The sequence below is a fragment of the Lepidochelys olivacea genome (assembly GCF_965140295.1).
Source record: "Lepidochelys olivacea isolate rLepOli2 genome assembly, chromosome: 6".
Taxonomy (NCBI): Eukaryota; Metazoa; Chordata; order Testudines; family Cheloniidae; genus Lepidochelys; species Lepidochelys olivacea.
In genome coordinates this window covers 49,256,117-49,276,707 of record NC_140416.1, presented here as the reverse complement: position 1 = coordinate 49,276,707, position 20,591 = coordinate 49,256,117, and positions in this window count along the sequence as shown.

Sequence of the window (20,591 nt, the reverse complement as noted above, 5' to 3'; positions counted from 1 at the left end):
GGTCTGTATTCTGTCCATCCAGCTGAAATTGTAAACTACTTGAGTGGAGAGTTATCTATTCTAAACTAAGGCCTAATGCTCCTCTCACTTACAATACACTGGTGTAAATGAGGAATAACACCAATGCAGTTACACTGTAAAATTGTTTTGAGTTGACAATCAGGCTCCTTCATATTTTGCTAAGTCCTTTGTGCATCTTTCTGGCATATGAATAGTAAATAATAATATATATTCAGACCTGCATGAAGGTAAAACAAATTTCCACAAAATATTAGTTCAGTGAATATGAAATGGCATAATGGCATGTGTCCATAAGCGGCCACTCATTCAAAGCCCCATTGAAGTTAATGATGCTCTGCCCAGGTTCAAAGGCCCATTCACACAGATCAGATTGGAGGAGTAGGCCCTACATAAACTGTACTTTGGTAGCACATTTATATATTTGTATACCAAATATCATGCAGAGTTTTCTGAATAGCGTTAGAGCCTTCATTAAGTTATATCAACAGAGTTTAGAAATTTCAATTTAACGATACAACCTTAAGTATATAAGTTAATGGAGGTAACATCAGCTGAGAATTTGGCCCAGTGCTGACTCACTTTAATGCCTTGCCCTTTGTATCTCCTAGGTACCTGCTCTCAGAGGTGCAGTCTTCATGAATCTTCACGCATTTGTTAGTTTAGTGTCCTCCTTTTATTAATGCTGATTTTGTATGTGTATTGTCATCAATAAACTGTTCTCCTGGTTCACGTAGTTACAACCTTTGTACATTTGTGCATTTCATAAGAGTTTCATTAAAGGCAAAATGTTGTAAGCAGATGTTAAAAGGTGTCTGTGAATAAATTTAAGTCCTTTTCATCACATCTCTTGGACTCATTTAGGCTATGTCTACACTACGCAGCTTTTAGCAACTGGGCTGTGTTGCTACAGCCATATTGCTGAAAGATGCACAGTCTACCTGCTGTTTGTTGGCTCTCCTGCCGACAAAAATCCTCCACCCACCAACAAGCGACATTAGCATTGTCATCAGGAGATCGCTCCTGCCAACAAAGAGCTGTTTGCACCGGCGCTTGTAGTTGGCAAAACTTTTGTCTTTCGGGGGTGTGTGTGTGTGTGTGTTTAACAGCTCTGGAAGACAAAAGTTTTGTCATTCAGCTGCCAGTGTAGACATAACCCTAGAATCTCATTGCTAACAAACAGTTCCTTTTCCCTCCTTCAACCCCTGTACTTTTCACCTGAAAAACCCCTGAAAACAAACAACTGTTCGCTTAGGATCGCAAGGGACCCAAATGTGGCCTGGCAGTTCACCCTCCTTTTGCGCAGCTACTTTGCAACACAAAGGAATCTAAATAGAAAGGATTTAGCTATCCATCTAGAGAGCACTCTACCCTCTAAATGTCCCTTTAATGACTGCCTGGGTATGGGCACTGCATGGTTACTTTAACACTTTTTATAGAGAGTTTTATGCTACATCAGTGGCCCATAATGTGCATGATATTATCACCTGGTGCTATAACAATGTAAAGAAAATACTATATTTACCAAATGTTCTTTTTCCATCCCCCACCCCAGCCCATCTCCCATTTGATCCTGAAACCAACTCACTTACGGGAATAAGCTCCATTTATGTTAGCAGCTTCCGGGGTCCTAACTTTACAAATTTTAGGGCCCGATCTGGATGTCAGTTTCTATTCTTTTCAATGGATGCTGAAGTTAAGGGAACTCTGCCCCGAGAGTGAACCTAAGTGTTCAGTATCTTGCAGAATCAGATGTTTAGTAAATGAAGGCCAGTCCAGTTAATAGAAATAGAATCAGATAAAAGAAATTGTGGTGTGAGAACAAGAAGCAGATTACAGGGGAACCAGTCAGACTTTAGGTTGACTGACTTGTACCCACTCCAGACTCTCGGAGTTTCTAGAATCTCCCCACTGTATTTTCCACTGAATGCATCCAATGAAGTGGGCTGTAGCTCACAAAAGCTTATGCTCAAATAAATGTGTTAGTCTCTAAGGTGCCACAAGTCCTCCTTTTCTTTTTGTAGAACCTTGTTGTTTACTGAGTGGTTCACATAACCATGTGGTCATTCTTATCACTTTGTAGCTCCCTTCCACTCACTGGGCCAGATTCTCAATGCACTAGAGGTCTGCTCAGCAAAACTGAGAGTAGGGAGAAACAAAAATGGCTTCACCATGTTTTAACTCTACTGATTTGGCTGTCTGCCAGACACTGGTTTGGAAGCCCTAGGATTACTCCAAGTGTAGTTCCCATGAGGGAATTGAAGTAGCTGGAATCGCCAGAGCATAACAGTGCTCTAACTATGCCTCCTTCAATTGACCTGCCTCTGACATTTCCCCAGTGCCAGAAGTTCTTGGATTGTATAGCATAAAATCTTCTATGGCCCTGTGTCAGCCAGTGACTCTCCACAGCAGGGTAATTCTCTGTTGTAGGTCAACTGTCTAATCCCTTTGGACCACCAGAGTGGCGAAAGGGGCTGGAATGGCAGCCAGACTCTAATCTTTTGGTATGCACCATGGATTTTTCTTGAAAAATCTATGAAACTCTAATATGACATATCAGATCTTTCTCCTAAGCAAACCCCTTTTTTTAGATTTTTCTGCTTTTTGCCTCAAGATGTGAAAGATTTAGCATTTAGGTTCTGTGAGTTGTGTTGGTTAAATAGATTACAAGGCATCATCACACAACCTTATATGAAACTTCATATCAGATAGGGAGTTTGGAGAGCATAACAACCCAGTAGTTTGCCAAGAAATGTTGATGGAGAAGTTTCAGCACTGAAGAAATCTTACAATAATTTTGTTTTGTTTTACTTATAAAACTGAAAAGTCCAGTTTCCTTGCAAATATCTTTAGGACAGGAAGAAGAAGAATAGCTACTCAATAGAATGAATAACAATAAGAAAGAAACGGCAATTATATAGCATGTTCCAAATGAGGATCTCACAAAACTCTACAGACATTGAATGAAGCCTTAATATATATTATATACATTAAGAAAAGGAGTACTTGTGGCACCTTAGAAACTAACCAATTTATTTGAGCATGAGCTTTCGTGAGCTACAGCTCACTTCATCGGATGCATATCGTGGAAACTTCAGCAGACTTTATATACACACAGAGAATATGAAACAATACCTCCTCCCACCCCACTGTCCTGCTGGTAATAGCTTATCTAAAGTGATCATCAAGTTGGGCCATTTCCAGCACAAATCCAGGTTTTCTCACCCTCCACCCCCGCACACACAAATTCACTCTCCTGCTGGTAATAGCCCATCCAAAGTGACAACTCTCTACACAATGTGCATGATAATCAAGTTGGGCCATTTCCTGCACAAATCCAGGTTCTTTCACCCCCTCACCCCCCTCCAAAAAACATGCACACAAACTCACTATCCTGCTGGTAATAGCTCATCCAAAGTGACCACTCTCCCTACAATGTGCATGATAATCAAGGTGGGCCATTTCCAGCACAAATTCAGGTTTTCTCACACAGCCCCCACCCCCATACACACACAAACTCACTCTCCTGCTGGTAATAGCTCATCCAAAGTGACCACTCTCCCTACAATGTGCATGGTAATCAAGGTGGGCCATTTCCAGCACAAATCCAGGTTTTCTCACCCCCCCCCCCTTTTTTTTTCCCCCAGGGACACACACACACACACAAACTCACTCTCCTGCTGGCAATAGCTCATCCAAACTGACCACTCTCCAAGTTTAAATCCAAGTTAAACCAGAACATCTGGGGGGGGGTAAGGAAAAAACAAGGGGAAATAGGCTACCTTGCATAATGACATAGCCACTCCCAGTCTCTATTTAAGCCTAAATTAATAGTATCCAATTTGCAAATGAATTCCAATTCAGCAGTTTCTCGCTGGAGTCTGGATTTGAAGTTTTTTTGTTTTAAGATAGCGACCTTCATGTCTGTGATTGCGTGACCAGAGAGATTGAAGTGTTCTCCGACTGGTTTATGAATGTTATAATTCTTGACATCTGATTTGTGTCCATTTATTCTTTTACGTAGAGACTGTCCAGTTTGACCAATGTAAATGGCAGAGGGGCATTGCTGGCACATGATGGCATATATCACATTGGTGGATGTGCAGGTGAACGAGCCTCTGATAGTGTGGCTGATGTTATTAGGCCCTGTGATGGTGTCCCCTGAATAGATATGTGGGCACAGTTGGCAACGGGCTTTGTTGCAAGGATAAGTTCCTGGGTTAGTGGTTCTGTTGTGTGGTATGTGGTTGTTGGTGAGTATTTGCTTCAGGTTGCGGGGCTGTCTGTAGGCAAGGACTGGCCTGTCTCCCAAGATTTGTGAGAGTGTTGGTTCATCCTTTAGGATAGGTTGTAGATCCTTAATAATGCGTTGGAGGGGTTTTAGTTGGGGGCTGAAGGTGACGGCTAGTGGCGTTCTGTTGTTTTCTTTGTTAGGCCTGTCCTGTAGTAGGTAACTTCTCCAATAACTTATTTTTGTTTAACTGTTGCCTTAGGTAATTTCCATTTGATGTTTTATAACCCAGTTCAACTTCTATTGAAGTCAACAGGAGGTTTTTTTCATTTACTTCAGTGGGAGCTGTACTGGATCCTTAGTACCATATATTGCATATACCATGCCAAATTGGGTCCTAACTCATGGAATCTAGAAAGAAAACATTCTACTAAATCTAGAAGGACATTTTCCTGCAGGAACAAGAGGATAATGAATTGCAAAGAATAAGAATTTCAAAACTGGTCTCAGGAGAGGCTCAATATCCTTGTTTATTTCGTTTTGCTTGGTGACTTTTGATAACCCTGCCATTGGCACAGACATATCCACAGAGATGTGTTGGGACTATTACAGTCTGCGTGGAGCTATCTAATTTAACAGCCGCAATTTCTATATGATAAATTTTGCTTTTGCATTAAATTCTTGCAGGGTGCATTGTGATATGCTCCACTTAGCACCTCATCACACAATTTCAGCTAATTGGACTTCATTTCTGACAAAATAAGGCTGCTCGATTATAAAGTATTACTGCACGCATTTTGCTATTTAAAACATCTAAGATCCTCTAATGATTTTAATTATTTAGAAACCTGGTGGTTCAAAATAGAGACTGTGTGGTTATTGTTCTTGAAGATGCATTGGAATAAATGCAGTTATTACCATCTGATACATGCACTTATACCATCACAGTTATCCAGAATTGGTAAAGGTATATTACAAAAAACAAAAATGGCTCTGATCTTTCTTACTGAGGATTGATAAGACAAAGAGGGCCTGATCAAATCAACACTTCTTCTAAAGTTCTTGAATTGCATGGATAAAAGATGGAAAACAATGGGCTATATCCTCAGCTGTGGCCAAAATAGGTTTAACACATCTGAGGAAAGGCCAAGGTGGCTCTAAGGGTATGTCTACACCACCATAAAACACCCATGGTTGGCCCATCTCAGCTGACTTGGACTTGCAAGGCTCAGGCTCTGGTACTAAATATTGTGGTGTAAACTTTGGGGCTCAGGCTGGAGCCCAGGATCTGAAACCAGGCCAAAGGGGGTGGGTCTCAGACACAGGATCCAGCCTGAGCCCGAACATTTACACTGCAATTTTTAGCCCAGCTTATTGCAGTGTAGACATACCCTAAATCATCTTTATTGTTCTCAACCTCTGGGGCTCAGTCTAGTTCCCATTGTAATTCAGAACAGTAATTCAGGGTTGCTTTAAATTATGCACTACTGTCTAGCAGCTGGGGATTGCCAGCACATAGGGAAGTCTTTCTCTTAGCAGCAGGCTGAGAGGATCCTTCAGTATTCCACTTGAATATATATAAATTAACTAGGCAGGGACATCTGAACTATCTACCCAAAGTACACTGGCAGTTATACGTGCTCTTGCTATCATAGTCACAGGATATTGTTTTCTAATTTTACTTTTATTATTCTGTTCAGAAGGTCTGATTCAGTTCATAGTAATAATTAGTTAGGTATGTGATTTGTGTGTAACAGTCTCCTCTTTTACATTCAGCAAGCCATATTTGCTGGTAGAAACTACACTTTTAAAGGTGACTGACACTGGATTTGATTCTCCACTCTCCTTGTACCATGTATGGTCATTTATACTTGTGTAAAATGGGTCAAATGTTATCATTCTGAATTGTGGAGGGGGTCAAAATATTGGGGGCGAAAATGTTTTCCTGCTGAAAAATGGGGTTTATTCCAAAATCAACTTTTTTCACTGGGGAAATTGTGATTTTTGAGTTAATGTTTCAAGTTTTAATGAGAAATGTCAAAATGAAACCAAATAAAACATTTCATTAGTTTCACTTAGGTCTATATATGTTCATTTTATTTTTCTAAACCCAAATTGAATCAAAATTAAAATTTGATTTCAAACTAAAATGAAACAAAATATTTTGATTTGGTTCATTTTGAAATTTTCCTACCAAAAAATGTGGTGGTGTAGCCCTGCCAGTCCCACGATATTAGCAAGACAAGGGGAGTGAGGTAATATCTTTTATTAGACCAACTTCTGGTGGTGAGAGAGACAAGATTTTGAGCTTGCACAGAGCTCTTCTTCAGGTCACAAGCTCTAACGCTTGTCTCTCTCACCAACAGAAGTTGGTCCAATAAAAGATATTACCTCACCTACCAATGTTCCCTCTAATTTTTGACAGGCCATGTGCTCAAAAAATTTCTTCTGTGCAAATTTTTGAAGCAGAGTTCAAATTTGTACGCCATGAGGCAAATGCGCCCAAGCGAGTAAAATGCTTATACATTTAAAAAGTTTTAATTTGCAATTTGTGTCAATTTATATGGGTTTTCAGATATAGACATCATAAGTAAAAAAAGAAAAACAAAAGTTTGTGTTTTAAATTTAAAATTTTCCTAAAAAATATCAATACATGATTATCAGCCAAGAATAGGATATGTAATTACAAATGCATTTCAATTTCCTTATTGGTCGAAATGTCAGACTGCTAAACTAACATTACTGTTTTCCCCTGAGATCTTTTTCATTTGCCCATTCAATATAAACTCTGTCCAGATCTATCAGTCCTCCATCCAGCTGGTTACTCTTAATACATATCAGCACGTCCAATGATCTACTTGTAAACGATTCCGTAGTTTGTTTTTTAGAGTGTTCATTAAACTAAAGCCATGCTCACAGCCTGCACTTGATGCTAGGAATGTTCCTCCAATATCCATCAACTTTGCAAGATCCTGAAACTGTTCATTGTGGTGAGCAAATGTCACCATATCCAGGAAACTTAAAACCAATTGGCTTTTGAGTCTTTCGGCTACTGCAAACTTGAAGTCATTGTACTGACTGACTATAACAATCTCTTCAGCAAGAAAGTCTTTGTATTTTGAACATAGGGATTTGACCTGATGAATTCCAAAATTGAAGTCACACTTAACTATTGCTGCACAATCAAAAGCAGACCACTCCTGGACTTCATCCTCTGGAACCCTGTCTGCCAAATGTGCACACAAGATGTTTGATACCAGCTCCATAATAACTTTCATAATTTCATTATTTTCTTGAGAGCTCATATCTAAGGGAGACTTAACTTTGTCACTCCATAAGACTGAATCTCCAAGGTACTGTCTTCTGATCTTGTTCAGTTTACCGTGGGCAAGATGAAATGCTTCAAGAGGTGTAAAGGCCTCATTTCTTGAGCAGCTTGGATAGTGAAGCCAGCTATGACAAAACATGATTCAAAACTTCTAATGTTATTTGGTATTCCATGGTATTCAGCTTTTTGTGGCAGTGTTTAGAAACTGGATCAGTATCTTTGTCTTGCTCAAAATATTCCAGAAGAGGATTATAGTTCCGAATAATTGCTCAAAGTGCCTACATAACCAGTGCCCCTTACTGAGTGGCCTGAAAGCCACTGACTCACATTCAGAAGCATCCACTATTTCCTGAAATTTGCATTTTCTCCTGGATGACCGACAGAACATCATGTAGACAGTTCTCATTAAGGTTTCGATGTCTCTCTTATCAGCTTGACCTCTTTCCATGCATCGGAAATCCCCAAGTCTTACTGGTGTTCAAAGCAATGTTGCTGGACTAAGTGTGGAATATCACATTTCAGCTGAGCTGCCACGCCATTGAGTTTGCCCAACATCACAGAGGTACCATCAGATGTGAACATCACCATTTTCATGAGATCAAGTTGGTGTTTTTTTTATAAAACTCTTTGCTTGCAGACACTATTGAAACAGTGTCACATTCTTTCAATCGTAATAGTCCACCAAACGAAGTTTTATAGTCTGCAGAATTTATGGATCTATATTCAAAGTAGAGTATCCAGTATCTGTTAATGGATATATCAGTGCTTTCATCAACATCTAGAGTATGAAACATTGCCAATGTTATTTCATGCATGAGGTCATTTTGGACAATGTAGTTGATAATTTCAAGAAATTCAAAAGTATAATTTTTACTTCTCCAGCCCGCTGGTATGCGCACATACTTTTCCATATGGTAATTAATATCCTGAACAGAAAGCACTGAGCTGTTCATTTTAATAGCCAACAACACATTGTCAATAAGTACCTTGATTTCTTCTGGGTTTGAGCGCTTGGGTTCAAGATTAATTTGCCTCCTCTACTTTTCAGCTGGACTTTCAAGAATCATGCTAAGCAATCCGCTCCGTAAGGAAGGGTTTTTTGTTTCTAAGTCTTGTTACACCATCTATATGAGACTTATTTGACAGATGACGCTTTAAGAAATCCAACTTCCAAACATCATTCCACATTTTTCCTCTTGAAAATTCTCCCGGAGCTCTGGCATCTTGACAATATACACAAACCACTCCATTGTCCTCATCCTATGTGAATATTTCATGAAGTTTAACAGGCATTACAGTATATGACTTCGGTGTAACCGTCTCTGTAGTCTTATCCAGCCATCCATATTTAAATGAAGTTGCTGTTTTGTTACGCTTTAGACCTCTAGACAGTGACATTTTGGGATTGATTTTTTACCAGATTGGTTTATTTAAAATTAATACTTTTATTATATGGCTACTATCTCAATGTGCTTAACAGTGTGATTCGACAACAGGGCAAACGGGAGATCATTCAGATCAGAATACCGAAAGTTTGTGCACAGCTCCAATCACGTCCATGTATCTGCGGCAAAAAAATGGGGGGAAATGGTAAAACAACATGAGTAAACGGATGAAGTCCATTGCCTTTGAAAGATTTCAATCCTAAAAACAACACTTTGTTCATTTCTGGGAATTCTTTGCAGTTCCTTAGCAACTATGGCCAGGCATTTTGACTTATTCGCACCTTGAATTTGTACACAGCCAAATGAACAGACTACAAGAGATGTGTGGGTCCCCCACTCCCGACTGTCCCAACATGATCAACGTTCCGTGTTCTAAATGCTGGCGGGGAGGGGTGCGATTCCTTGCCCTCCTTTCCCTTTCCCCCCTTGCCAGCTAGTAGAATCTGACTGTATTGATAGATGGCAGGTGAACAATGTCAAAAGTCACCTGTAAATAGGGTGACCAGATCGCAAGAGTGAAATATCAGGACACCTTGGGCGAGCGGGGGTGGGGGGAGAAGAGAGCCACACAGCTCTCCTGCTCTGCACCCCCTGAACCCCCTATGCCCAGAGCCCCCCCACAAGCCTCCACATTTGACACAAATGCACAGTGCTGTGCCCAGCACACCCCCTGCCCACAGCCCCACTACAGCTGCCCAGCACCCCACACAGAACCCCCAACTCGCTAGTTTCCCAATACACAGATTTCTCCTCCCTCCCTCTTTCCCTCCCAGTGCCCTTCCCCACAGCCCCACCACCACAATTAAACAGTGCCTCACACAGACCCCCACTGCCCGGTGTCCTGACACACACAGATCTCCCCCACTGCCCAGCACCCCGCAACAGTCCCCCACTGCCTAACACCCCAAAACACACAAACCTCCCCCACTGCCCAGTGCCCTCCACACCCTCACAGCCCAGCACCCCCCACACACCTCCCAGACACTCACTCCACCACACCCTGCCCCCTTCCCTGGCCGCACTCACCAGCCCTGCTAGGAGGTCTCTGGCTCCTAGGATCAGAGTGGCGAGGGGAGGTGCCTCCATTCTCCATGTGCTGTGCCCACCACAAGCACGAACTCCATGGCTCCTATTGGCCGGGAAAAGTGTCAATGGGAGCTGCCGGAGCCAGAGCCGCCCAGAGGGGGGGCAAGTGGGGCAATTTGCCCCAGACCCCAGGGAAATATACTATACTATAGTATTGCAACTTTTTTTATGGAAGGGGCCCCCGAAATTGCTTTGCTCCAGGCCCCCTGAATCCTCTGGGCGGCATTGGCCAGAGCCGCAGAGCGGGGCTTGCAGGCGCCGGCAGCACACAGAGACCCTAAGAGCCAGCAGGTCCCTCTGGCTCTTAGGGTCGGATCTGGTTGGGTCGGGGGGACTACCCCTGCAAGCCCCACCACCGCAGCTCTGATTGAGCAGGAGGGAGCCGCCCGCACTGCCGGCTCCTGCCAGCAGGCGGGCACACCACCAGGAGCTGCCCCAGGAAGCACCGCCACGCCAGCCTCGGGACTTTGGCGGTGATGGTGAGCAGGCGTCCCAACCGATGTGCAGTCAGGATGCAAGACAAATGTGTGTGTGGTGTTTCCCCATGTGTGCAGGGTTTAGAATCTGTGTGCGTGGGCACACGCGCACAGCTTAGAGGAAACAGTGTCACCCACCTTCTCTCTCTACAAAAAAACAATATTGAAAACTAAGCAATTTTTGTTTATAATTTTTTTAAGCATCTATGCTGATTTGTGGGAGATTCTAAGCCACTTTGCACTTACTTTGCTCAGGTGTAAATGACTACAGAAGGTGCAAGGCAGGAGAGAATTAGGTTCACTGGCAGATGTGAAGCTCTTGTCTTTTGCTGTAATGAATGAGATATGAAGGATCTATGATAAGGTGCCCAATAGTCTATGGCAGATCACATGCCCCCAAGTGTATGCAGAAAGGTAGATCATGACTCAGGCCTTGTCTATACTGCCACTTTACAGCGCTGAAACTTTCTTGCTCAGGGGTGTGAAAAAACACACCCCTGAGCACTGCAAGTTTCAGCGCTGTAAAGTGGCAGTGTAGACAGTGCGCCAGCTTTGGGAGCCATGCTCCCAGCACTGGTAGTTACTCCCCTTGTGGAGGTGGTTTTTTACAGCCCTGGGAGAGCTCTCTTCCAGCGCTGGTGCCACGACTACACAGCCAAGTTAAAGCGTTGCTTGTGAAGACATACCCTAACACTGCACAGGTGTATGAGCTGAGGTAAAGACAACCTTCCCTCCCATAGAGGAGCTAGTCAAATCCACAGTCTCTGTGCTCCCTGCAACCTTGCAAAGGGTGAAATGGAAGATGTAACTCCCAAAGCCCCAAGAGGCATTATTCCCAACAGGCACATTAGGGTTGTGCACTTCTGTGACCCCTATCACAGGAGTGCAGATTTAGAGCAACAATCTAGCCCATAACGTCTATCTTATTTCCTCAGATGTCTGCCTCAATGGTAATTGATGTGGGTTTAGGTGCAGCACAAGGTTTAAGTTCCTCGCTCATTCTACCGTTTCGCAGGGGCCTGTGACTGTGATAACAGTGGTAAGACAGGAAAAGGTTGAGATTATCTTGTTATGCTACACAGAAAAAAAAGTATCCACTGCGGTACACAGCCTTTGCTGTGACAGAGGCACAAAATAACTGAGGTGCATTGTTCTGTTCGCAATATCATAGGAGACACCTTGAAATTCTGCTTGTAGCCCAAGAGATATGTGCTGAGGTTCATCACTGTTTTGCTAAAACATTATGTTCACCACATTTAAGAACCACCTGGCAACCAAATGAGAATGGCGCCAAACTTAACTATCTGGAAACTACTACTGGAAGTGGGGGAGCCTGAAGCTCTTTTAGATTAGATTGGATGGGACAATTTTTTCCTTTCAAACACTGAGTAACTGTTTCTCTCTCATTGTTTAAAGGCGACTTACACGTTCTGTTGCATTTATGCAGGCAGACAGGGAGAAAACAAGATCTGAGAGACACCTTGGTGACAAAAGTTATGGTACTGATAATAGTGTCTCCTTTAGAAGTATCTCCCTGCATCCAAATGTGTTTTATCAGAACAGGAGGAAGTTGGCCTTCTTGAAGAAATGTTGAATCGTAGTGTCTTGGATGAAGGTTTCCTGTACATATGATTTGTTTTAACACCGGATGCTTCATATGATGCAGAAAGGAAAGGATAAAGACTGCATACTGAGGGAACATATCAGACAAACAATGGTTTTCAAATATCCTTCTGTAAGAACAGTTACCCCCATCAAGATTCCTGGTTATGGAAATGCTCAGGGAATTTAATAAATATTGTTACAATGTAAGCCCTGCAGCATACTATACGCAGAACAAGAAAGACCTGGGACCAACATGGCTACAACAACACTTCATATACAGTGCACAGAACTCTTTCTTTGTTGCCATTTTATGTGTAAAAGCTCGATTTAAGTACAAAACTGAGCTTTAACCAAGGAGTTACAACCAGCGCCTCATAATGCATGCGACACATTTAAATTCAGAGGGGGACTGCCTTGCCCAAAACATTGGCAATAGAACTTACACATCTAGGCTGCCTCTTAAAATTTAGCCTAGATGTGTACTGACTAAAGTTGTCACTGTGTGATGGCTATTCAGCAGCCTGCTGCATGTGAGATGAGGTTCATTCTTGTCCCTAGCAGGCAGGTGCCCATCTAACAAAAAAGAAACATCTCAGTTGGCATTAAGTGGCACCTTGGTCAAGAATGGAGATGAAGGGCATGGACATGCACTCCCTTCTTATATCTACAGGCAGTTCCTTCAGGACAGAGTTGACCTTGAGAAATATGAGTGCAGCAGTGTGAGGAAGCTGTCAATGCTGCTACCTGCTTCGTGAATAAAGGATTTCAGTTTCCAGGGCTGTCAACTCGATACCTTTCATAAACAGTAAATTCATTAAAAGAAGAAACAATAGGTTGAAAATCTTCAGAGTGCTGAGTTCTTCAGTCTTTTGTTATTTTCTTTCCTGTTCCCTTGTGACATTAGGAGCCCCTCAATGCCTACTGACAAAGAGTTCACTTACATGTAACAGCAACTCCTATCAGGCTTGACAAACTCACTACACCTAACACATTGCTGTCACAGATTTTGTACAAGAATATAGTATAAGATATCAAATGAAAACCTGCAATACACTGGTCATTAATATCAATATGAAATGTATGTATTACCACAGTGGTTCTCAACTGTGGTCCACCGCTTGTTCAGGGAAAGCCCTGGTGCGCCAAGCTGGTTTGTTTACCTGCTGCACCCGCAGGTTCGGCCGATCGTGGCTCCCACTGGCTGTGGTTCTCCGCTTCAGGCCAATGGGGGCTGCAGGAAGGGCGGCCAGCACATTCCTCAGCCCGCGCTGCTTCCCGCAGCCCCCATTGGCCTGGAGCAGCAAACCGCGGCCAATGGAGCTGCAATTGGCCGAATCTGCAGACGCGGCAGGTAAACAAACCGGCCCACCATGCCAGAGGCTTTCCCTGAACAAGCAGTGGACCACAGTTGAGAAGCACTGTATTACCACAACAGGAGGAATTATGGATACTTACTGATATCATGCTTTAAAGTCTGTAACCAAACAAAGGAAGAACAGGTTTTCTTTCAGACAGGAGGGGAGGCAGTTATCTCCTTGTCTCGATTGTAACTTAAGCTGGGTTAGCCAAATACAATGGGGACTATATTTGCATATTGAGGTAACAGGAAAAGAAATTAACAGAAGAACAATATAGACAGCTTGTTGGCTACACCCCAAAGAACAAACAGTGCGGGAGAGGAATTTTGTCTGCTGGTACTCGTCAAAGGATAAGTTTCAAAGATCCGCTGGCCTATAAAGAGAGGGGGGAAAGACATGGTGTTTATCTATTTATTGCAGAAATCCTTTGTAGGATGTAGGGATGAAAATCTGGATTCTGGTACGACTGAATACCAGCAAGCTCTACAGAAAAGCTTTTAGGTGAGAAACTGTTTTAGATAAGAATAACTTGTTAGAGTTAAGTTCTGGTCTTGTAGGAGTGTGTTATCTTTTTATTTTATTTGTAACCCTATCTGTTTCTTAGTTTCTTCTATTATCTTTGCTTAGTATCACTTGATTCTCTAGTCTTCATTAATAAGCTTATTCCTGATTTTACTATAAATTCTTCTCGGTCTTATAATACTAAAGTGTGACTCCTCTGTTGATTTTAACAGGCTGGTGAGCATACTGTTTCTTTGAAGAAAGCAGACATGGTAATTTCTGTGAGTGTCCAATGACAGGGGCTGGATAGGCAGGGGAATGATCTTCCAGAAAATTTGGGGATTGGGATATATCAAGTGTTATCTGCAAGGCAAACCTGGCAGTGCTTTGGAGGAGATTGGTTGGCTAACAGATTGGGGTGACAGGGAGCTGTCACCTAGCTTAGCCCTAGCAAATCTCTCATTTGCTCTGGCAGAGGGGTTGCAAGGTAGTTCTGGGTTCACCTAAAGTGTCACATCTTGTGGCATGTTTTTTTGATTCAGTAATGGAGATGGCATCCACAGCTACACTTTCTATTCGTGCTAGCAGCACATGGCTCGTTGCCATAGATTTGTACAGCCAAAGCATCACATTGCAGGGTCCCGATACATGGCTGCACAGTCCTTCCAAAACTAACTCTGTGGTCTGCCAGGACTTCATAGAATCATAGAATCATAGAATATCAGGGTTGGAAGGGACCCCAGAAGGTCATCTAGTCCAACCCCCTGCTCAAAGCAGGACCAATTCCCAGTTAAATCATCCCAGCCAGGGCTTTGTCAAGCCTGACCTTAAAAACCTCTAAGGAAGGAGATTCTACCACCTCCCTAGGTAACGCATTCCAGTGTTTCACCACCCTCTTAGTGAAAAAGTTTTTCCTAATATCCAATCTAAACCTCCCCCACTGCAACTTGAGACCATTACTCCTCGTTCTGTCATCTGCTACCATTGAGAACAGTCTAGAGCCATCCTCTTTGGAACCCCCTTTCAGGTAGTTGAAAGCAGCTATCAAATCCCCCCTCATTCTTCTCTTCTGCAGGCTAAACAATCCCAGCTCCCTCAGCCTCTCCTCATAACTCATGTGTTCCAGTCCCCTAATCATTTTTGTTGCCCTTCGCTGGACTCTCTCCAATTTATCCACATCCTTCTTGAAGTGTGGGGCCCAAAACTGGACACAGTACTCCAGATGAGGCCTCACCAATGTCGAATAGAGGGGAACGATCACGTCCCTCGATCTGCTCGCTATGCCCCTACTTATACATCCCAAAATGCCATTGGCCTTCTTGGCAACAAGGGCACACTGCTGACTCATATCCAGCTTCTCGTCCACTGTCACCCCTAGGTCCTTTTCTGCAGAACTGCTGCCTAGCCATTCGGTCCCTAGTCTGTAGCTGTGCATTGGGTTCTTCCGTCCTAAGTGCAGGACCCTGCACTTATCCTTATTGAACCTCATCAGATTCCTTTTGGCCCAATCTTCCAATTGGTCTAGGTCCTTCTGTATCCTATCCCTCCCCTCCAGCGTATCTACCACTCCTCCCAGTTTAGTATCATCCGCAAATTTGCTGAGAGTGCAATCCACACCATCCTCCAGATCATTTATGAAGATATTGAATAAAACCGGCCCCAGGACCGACCCTTGGGGTACTCCACTTGATACCGGCTGCCAACTAGACATGGAGCCATTGATCACTACCCGTTGAGCCCGACAATTTAGCCAGCTTTCTACCCACCTTATAGTGCATTCATCCAGCCCATACTTCCTTAACTTGCTGACAAGAATACTATGGGAGACCGTGTCAAAAGCTTTGCTAAAGTCAAGAAACAATACATCCACTGCTTTCCCTTCATCCACAGAACCAGTAATCTCATCATAAAAGGCAATTAGATTAGTCAGGCATGACCTTCCCTTGGTGAATCCATGCTGGCTGTTCCTGATCACTTTCCTCTCATGCAAGTGCTTCAGGATTGATTCTTTGAGGACCTGCTCCATGATTTTTCCAGGGACTGAGGTGAGGCTGACTGGCCTGTAGTTCCCAGGATCCTCCTTCTTCCCTTTTTTAAAGATAGGCACTACATTAGCCTTTTTCCAGTCATCCGGGACTTCCCCGGTTCGCCACGAGTTTTCAAAGATAATGGCCAATGGCTCTGCAATCACAGCCGCCAATTCCTTCAGCACTCTCGGATGCAACTCGTCCGGCCCCATGGACTTGTGCACGTCCAGCTTTTCTAAATAGTCCCTAACCACCTCTATCTCCACAGAGGGCTGGCCATCTCTTCCCCATTTTGTGATGCCCAGCGCAGCAGTCTGGGAGCTGACCTTGTTAGTGAAAACAGAGGCAAAAAAAGCATTGAGTACATTAGCTTTTTCCACATCCTCTGTCACTAGGTTGCCTCCCTCATTCAGTAAGGGGCCCACACATTCCTTGGCTTTCTTCTTGTTGCCAACATACCTGAAGAAACCCTTCTTGTTACTTGAAGTAGTTTGCTTTCAAGCCATCATAATTACGTTACGGTGACCACCACCACTCACACTTTACCAAACAGCAAGAAATGCTATTGAATTATCCTATTGATATTATGCTCCATAGGGCAGTTAGAGAAGAAGCCATGCTATAAGACTGTCAAATTATGTCTTGCAGGTGCTGGAAAATGGTAGACACAGAGTGAACCTATGGCTCTACTAGAAAGCCTTTAAAAAGCAGACATGGTTAGACTATAAGTCACCCCCTTACGGGGAACACAGACAAGGCACTGCATGCCAGCAAACCACTGTAGTACTCCTGCATAGGGAACAGGCGGGGATACCACCCTCACTGAAGCGATTATGCACCATGGAGGTGTGGTGAATGTCAGCCCTGAAGGAATGCAGAGAGGAGTATTTGGGGGGTGGACTGGGGAAGAGGTAACTGAATTCTTCTAGTTACACAGACCCAGTGGCTGGAAACTCCCACACAGAGAGTGAAGATGGCAACAGTGCCTGAGCTTCATGGCCTGGTACAGGCTAGGTTTTGTTACTTTCAGCATAATTTGGCTTGCAACATGACTCTATTAATTTTTTCCTTAGTGCATGCTGTGGCAAAGTGAGTATAAATGAATAAAGCATCTGTCCTTGATGAATTAACATAATCATAAAAATACTGGAAGGGACTTCAAGATGTCACATAATGCATGCAGTATATTTAGACCATCCCTGGCAGGTATTTGTCTAACCTGTTCTTAAAAACCTCCAATGTGAAGATTCCACAAGCTCCCTTGTAAGCCTGTTCCAGAGCTTAACTATCCTTATACTTAGAATGTTTTTTCTTAATATCTAACCTAAATCTCCCTTGCTGCATATTATCTCATTACTTCTTCTCCTACTTTCAGTGGACATGGAGAACAACTGATCACCATCCTCTTTTTAATAGCCCTTAACATATTCAAATAATATTTTCAGCTTTTCAGGTTCCTCCCTCACCTCCATTCTCGCTTTCTCAACACAAAACATACCCAGTTTTTTTAACTTTTCCTAACAACTCAGATTTTCTAAACCTATTATCATTTTGATTGCTCTGTGTTGATTCTCTCCAATTTGTCCATATCTTTCTAAAAGGGTGGTGCCCAAAACTGGACACAGTACTCCAGCTGAGGTCTCACCAGTGCTCAGTAGAGTGGAACAATTACTTCCTATGTTGTCTATATGTACCTTTTTTGCAGCTTCAACACATTGTTGGCTCATGTTCAATTAGTGATCCACTACAACCCCCAGATCTTTTTCAGCAGTAATATCCCATAGGCAGTTATTTCCCATTTTGTAGTAATGCATTTCATTTTTTCCTTCCTCAGTGAAGTATGTTTCACTTGCCTTTATTAAATGTCATCTTGTTGATTTAATACCAATTCTCTCCAATTTATCAAGGTCATTCTGAATTCTAAACCAAAGTCCTTGCAGCCTCTCCCAGGTTGCTGTCATCCACAAATTTTATAAGCATGCTTTCATTTCTGTTATCCAGGTCACCAGTGAAAATATTGAATACTACTGAATCCAGGACAGACCCCTGTGGGAACCAACTAGATACATTCTTCCTAGCTCACAAAAGCTTATGCTCAAATATATTTCTTAGTCTCTAAGGTGCCATAAGTACTCCTTTTCTTTGAGTACAGTTTTTCAACCAGTTGTGTATCCACCTTATAGTAATTTACTCTACACCACATTTCCTTGCTTGCTTATGAGAATGTCATGTAGGACAGTGTCAAAAGCTTTACTGAAATCAAGATAAATCATGTCTACTGCTTTATCCCTGTCCACTGGCCCAGTAACCCTGTCAGAGAAGGAAATTAGGTTAATTTGGCAAATCCATGTTGGCTATTCTTTATAACACTATTATCCTATCCTAAACAGAGCATTTAATGATTTATTCGAGTATCTTCCAGGTATCAAAGTTAAGCTGACTGGTCCCAGGGCTGGCCTTACCATGAGGCAAACTGAGGCGGCCGCCTCAGGTGCCAGACTGTGGGGGGGCACCACTAGGACCCAGAGTGTAGAAAATTGTGTCTGCTGCTGGTGCATATGTATTCTCTCTGCTCTAGATGCACAGAGGTGGTGGAGTGCTGTGCTGGAGGAAGGAGGGCACAAGAGACACAACAGGCAGGCAGGAGAAAAGGTGAGAGGGAATAACAGAAAGCAGCAGGAGCTACAGGGAGAGAGAGGAGGAAGAACCGCTTATGTATCTCTCTAGCATCCCCAGGAGCCTGGACTGATTAACCCCAGCTTCTCAGGGAGCTTCCTGTTTCCTGCTGCTTCCCTGAACCCACTTGAGGAGAACAGGCAGTCAACTGAAGTACTAGGAGCCAGTTAGGCCCTTAAGATGCTAATGTCTTCCCTCACTCAGGCCCTGCTACCAGCCTGCTTATTTGTCCCCTTCAACTCAGTGTTGAGAGCCACTATAGCTGGCACAGAAAGCAGTCATGAGTGAAAGAAGAAAACACCCCTCTGGGGCAGCATTCAGAAAAAGAAAGAAAGCAAAGGAAGCTTTTCTATCTAAGCAGGAAGGATCTCTCCTGAGATACATAGACACAAATGTTCACGGTGCGCCTTCTGGCCACAGTGAGGATGTGAGTGGTGAGGACATGCCTGAGCTTCCAGTTAGTCAGAGTGCAGGTGACCTGGCAGCTACTGCAGCATCCATATTTCCATCTCAAATGGATGTAACCATGCACATTCCTGAAGAAAAGTGTAGATCAGAGAAGAGTCTGGTGGAGGCGCAAGAAACAGCTGCTGCTGAGTTTAGTTCCTTAAGTCTAGAAGATCTAGGACTGTGGACCCACTTGAGCAGTAGCCTGAGGGACTTCCTTGTACTGCATGGGCCACAGCAAGTGAAAAACTTCATGTTCCCCAAAGACAATGAAAATAGAAGTTTACATCCAACAGGTGGAAAGAGCTTGAGATGAGACTAAGGTTAAAGGCCACCATAGATGATCAGCATCAAGAGAAGATTGCATCAGAGTCTCCTTATTGGCAAAGTGTTCTGAAAAGGCTCATTGCCATTTGTGAAAATGCTTTATACCCAAAACCTAGCACTGCATGGCACTTCAGATCAGCTGTATGTGCCAAACAATGAAAACTTGCTTAAAATTGTGGAGCTGATGACTGAATTTGATGCTGTGCTCCAGGAGCATCTAAGGAGAGTCACCACCCAAGAAATGTACACACTCCACTACCTTGGAAAAACAATTCAAAATGAGACCATACAATTACTGGCAACAAAAGTCAAACAGAAGATTGTGGCAGATCTGAAGTCAGCAAGATATTATTCTGGACTGCACACCTGACATTAGCCGTACGGGACAAATGACTTTAAAGGTGCATTTTGTAACAACAAAACCTAGTGAAAATGTCCCTGCAATGGTGACTGTCCGAGCATTTTCTAGAAAGTATTGACATTGATGATATTACAGGAGCTGGTATGACAAATATGCTTCTTAAAAAGCTGGGAAGATATGGGAATTGCGATAGCTGGATAGCTGACATGAGAGGTCAGGGCTAGGATAATGGTGCCAACATGAGAGGAAAGAACAGAGGAGTGCAGACACGGATCCAAGCATTAAACCCTCGAGCTTTTTTTGTCCCATGCAGTTCTCATTCATTGAAGTTGGTGGTCAGTGATGCAGGATCAGCTTCTAGTGAGGCTGCTGAATTTTTTAATGTAATTCAAAGCATCTATGTATTTTTCTCTGCATTAACTTATTGATGGCAAATTTTGAAGCAACATCTGGGAACATCCTCTCTGACACTGAAACCACTGAGTGCCACACAATGGGAAAGTCGAGTGGAGGCGATAAAGCCTATTAAACACCAAATTGGAAGATAGATGATGCCATAGTTGCCATTAAGGAGGATAATGCTATGTTCGTGGGAGAACAGTGAGAGAGGGAAATGGAATCACCAGAAACATACATAATGTCAAATTTCTGTGTGGCTTAGTGTTGTGGCATGACATACTGTTTGAAATAAATGTTGTAAGCAAG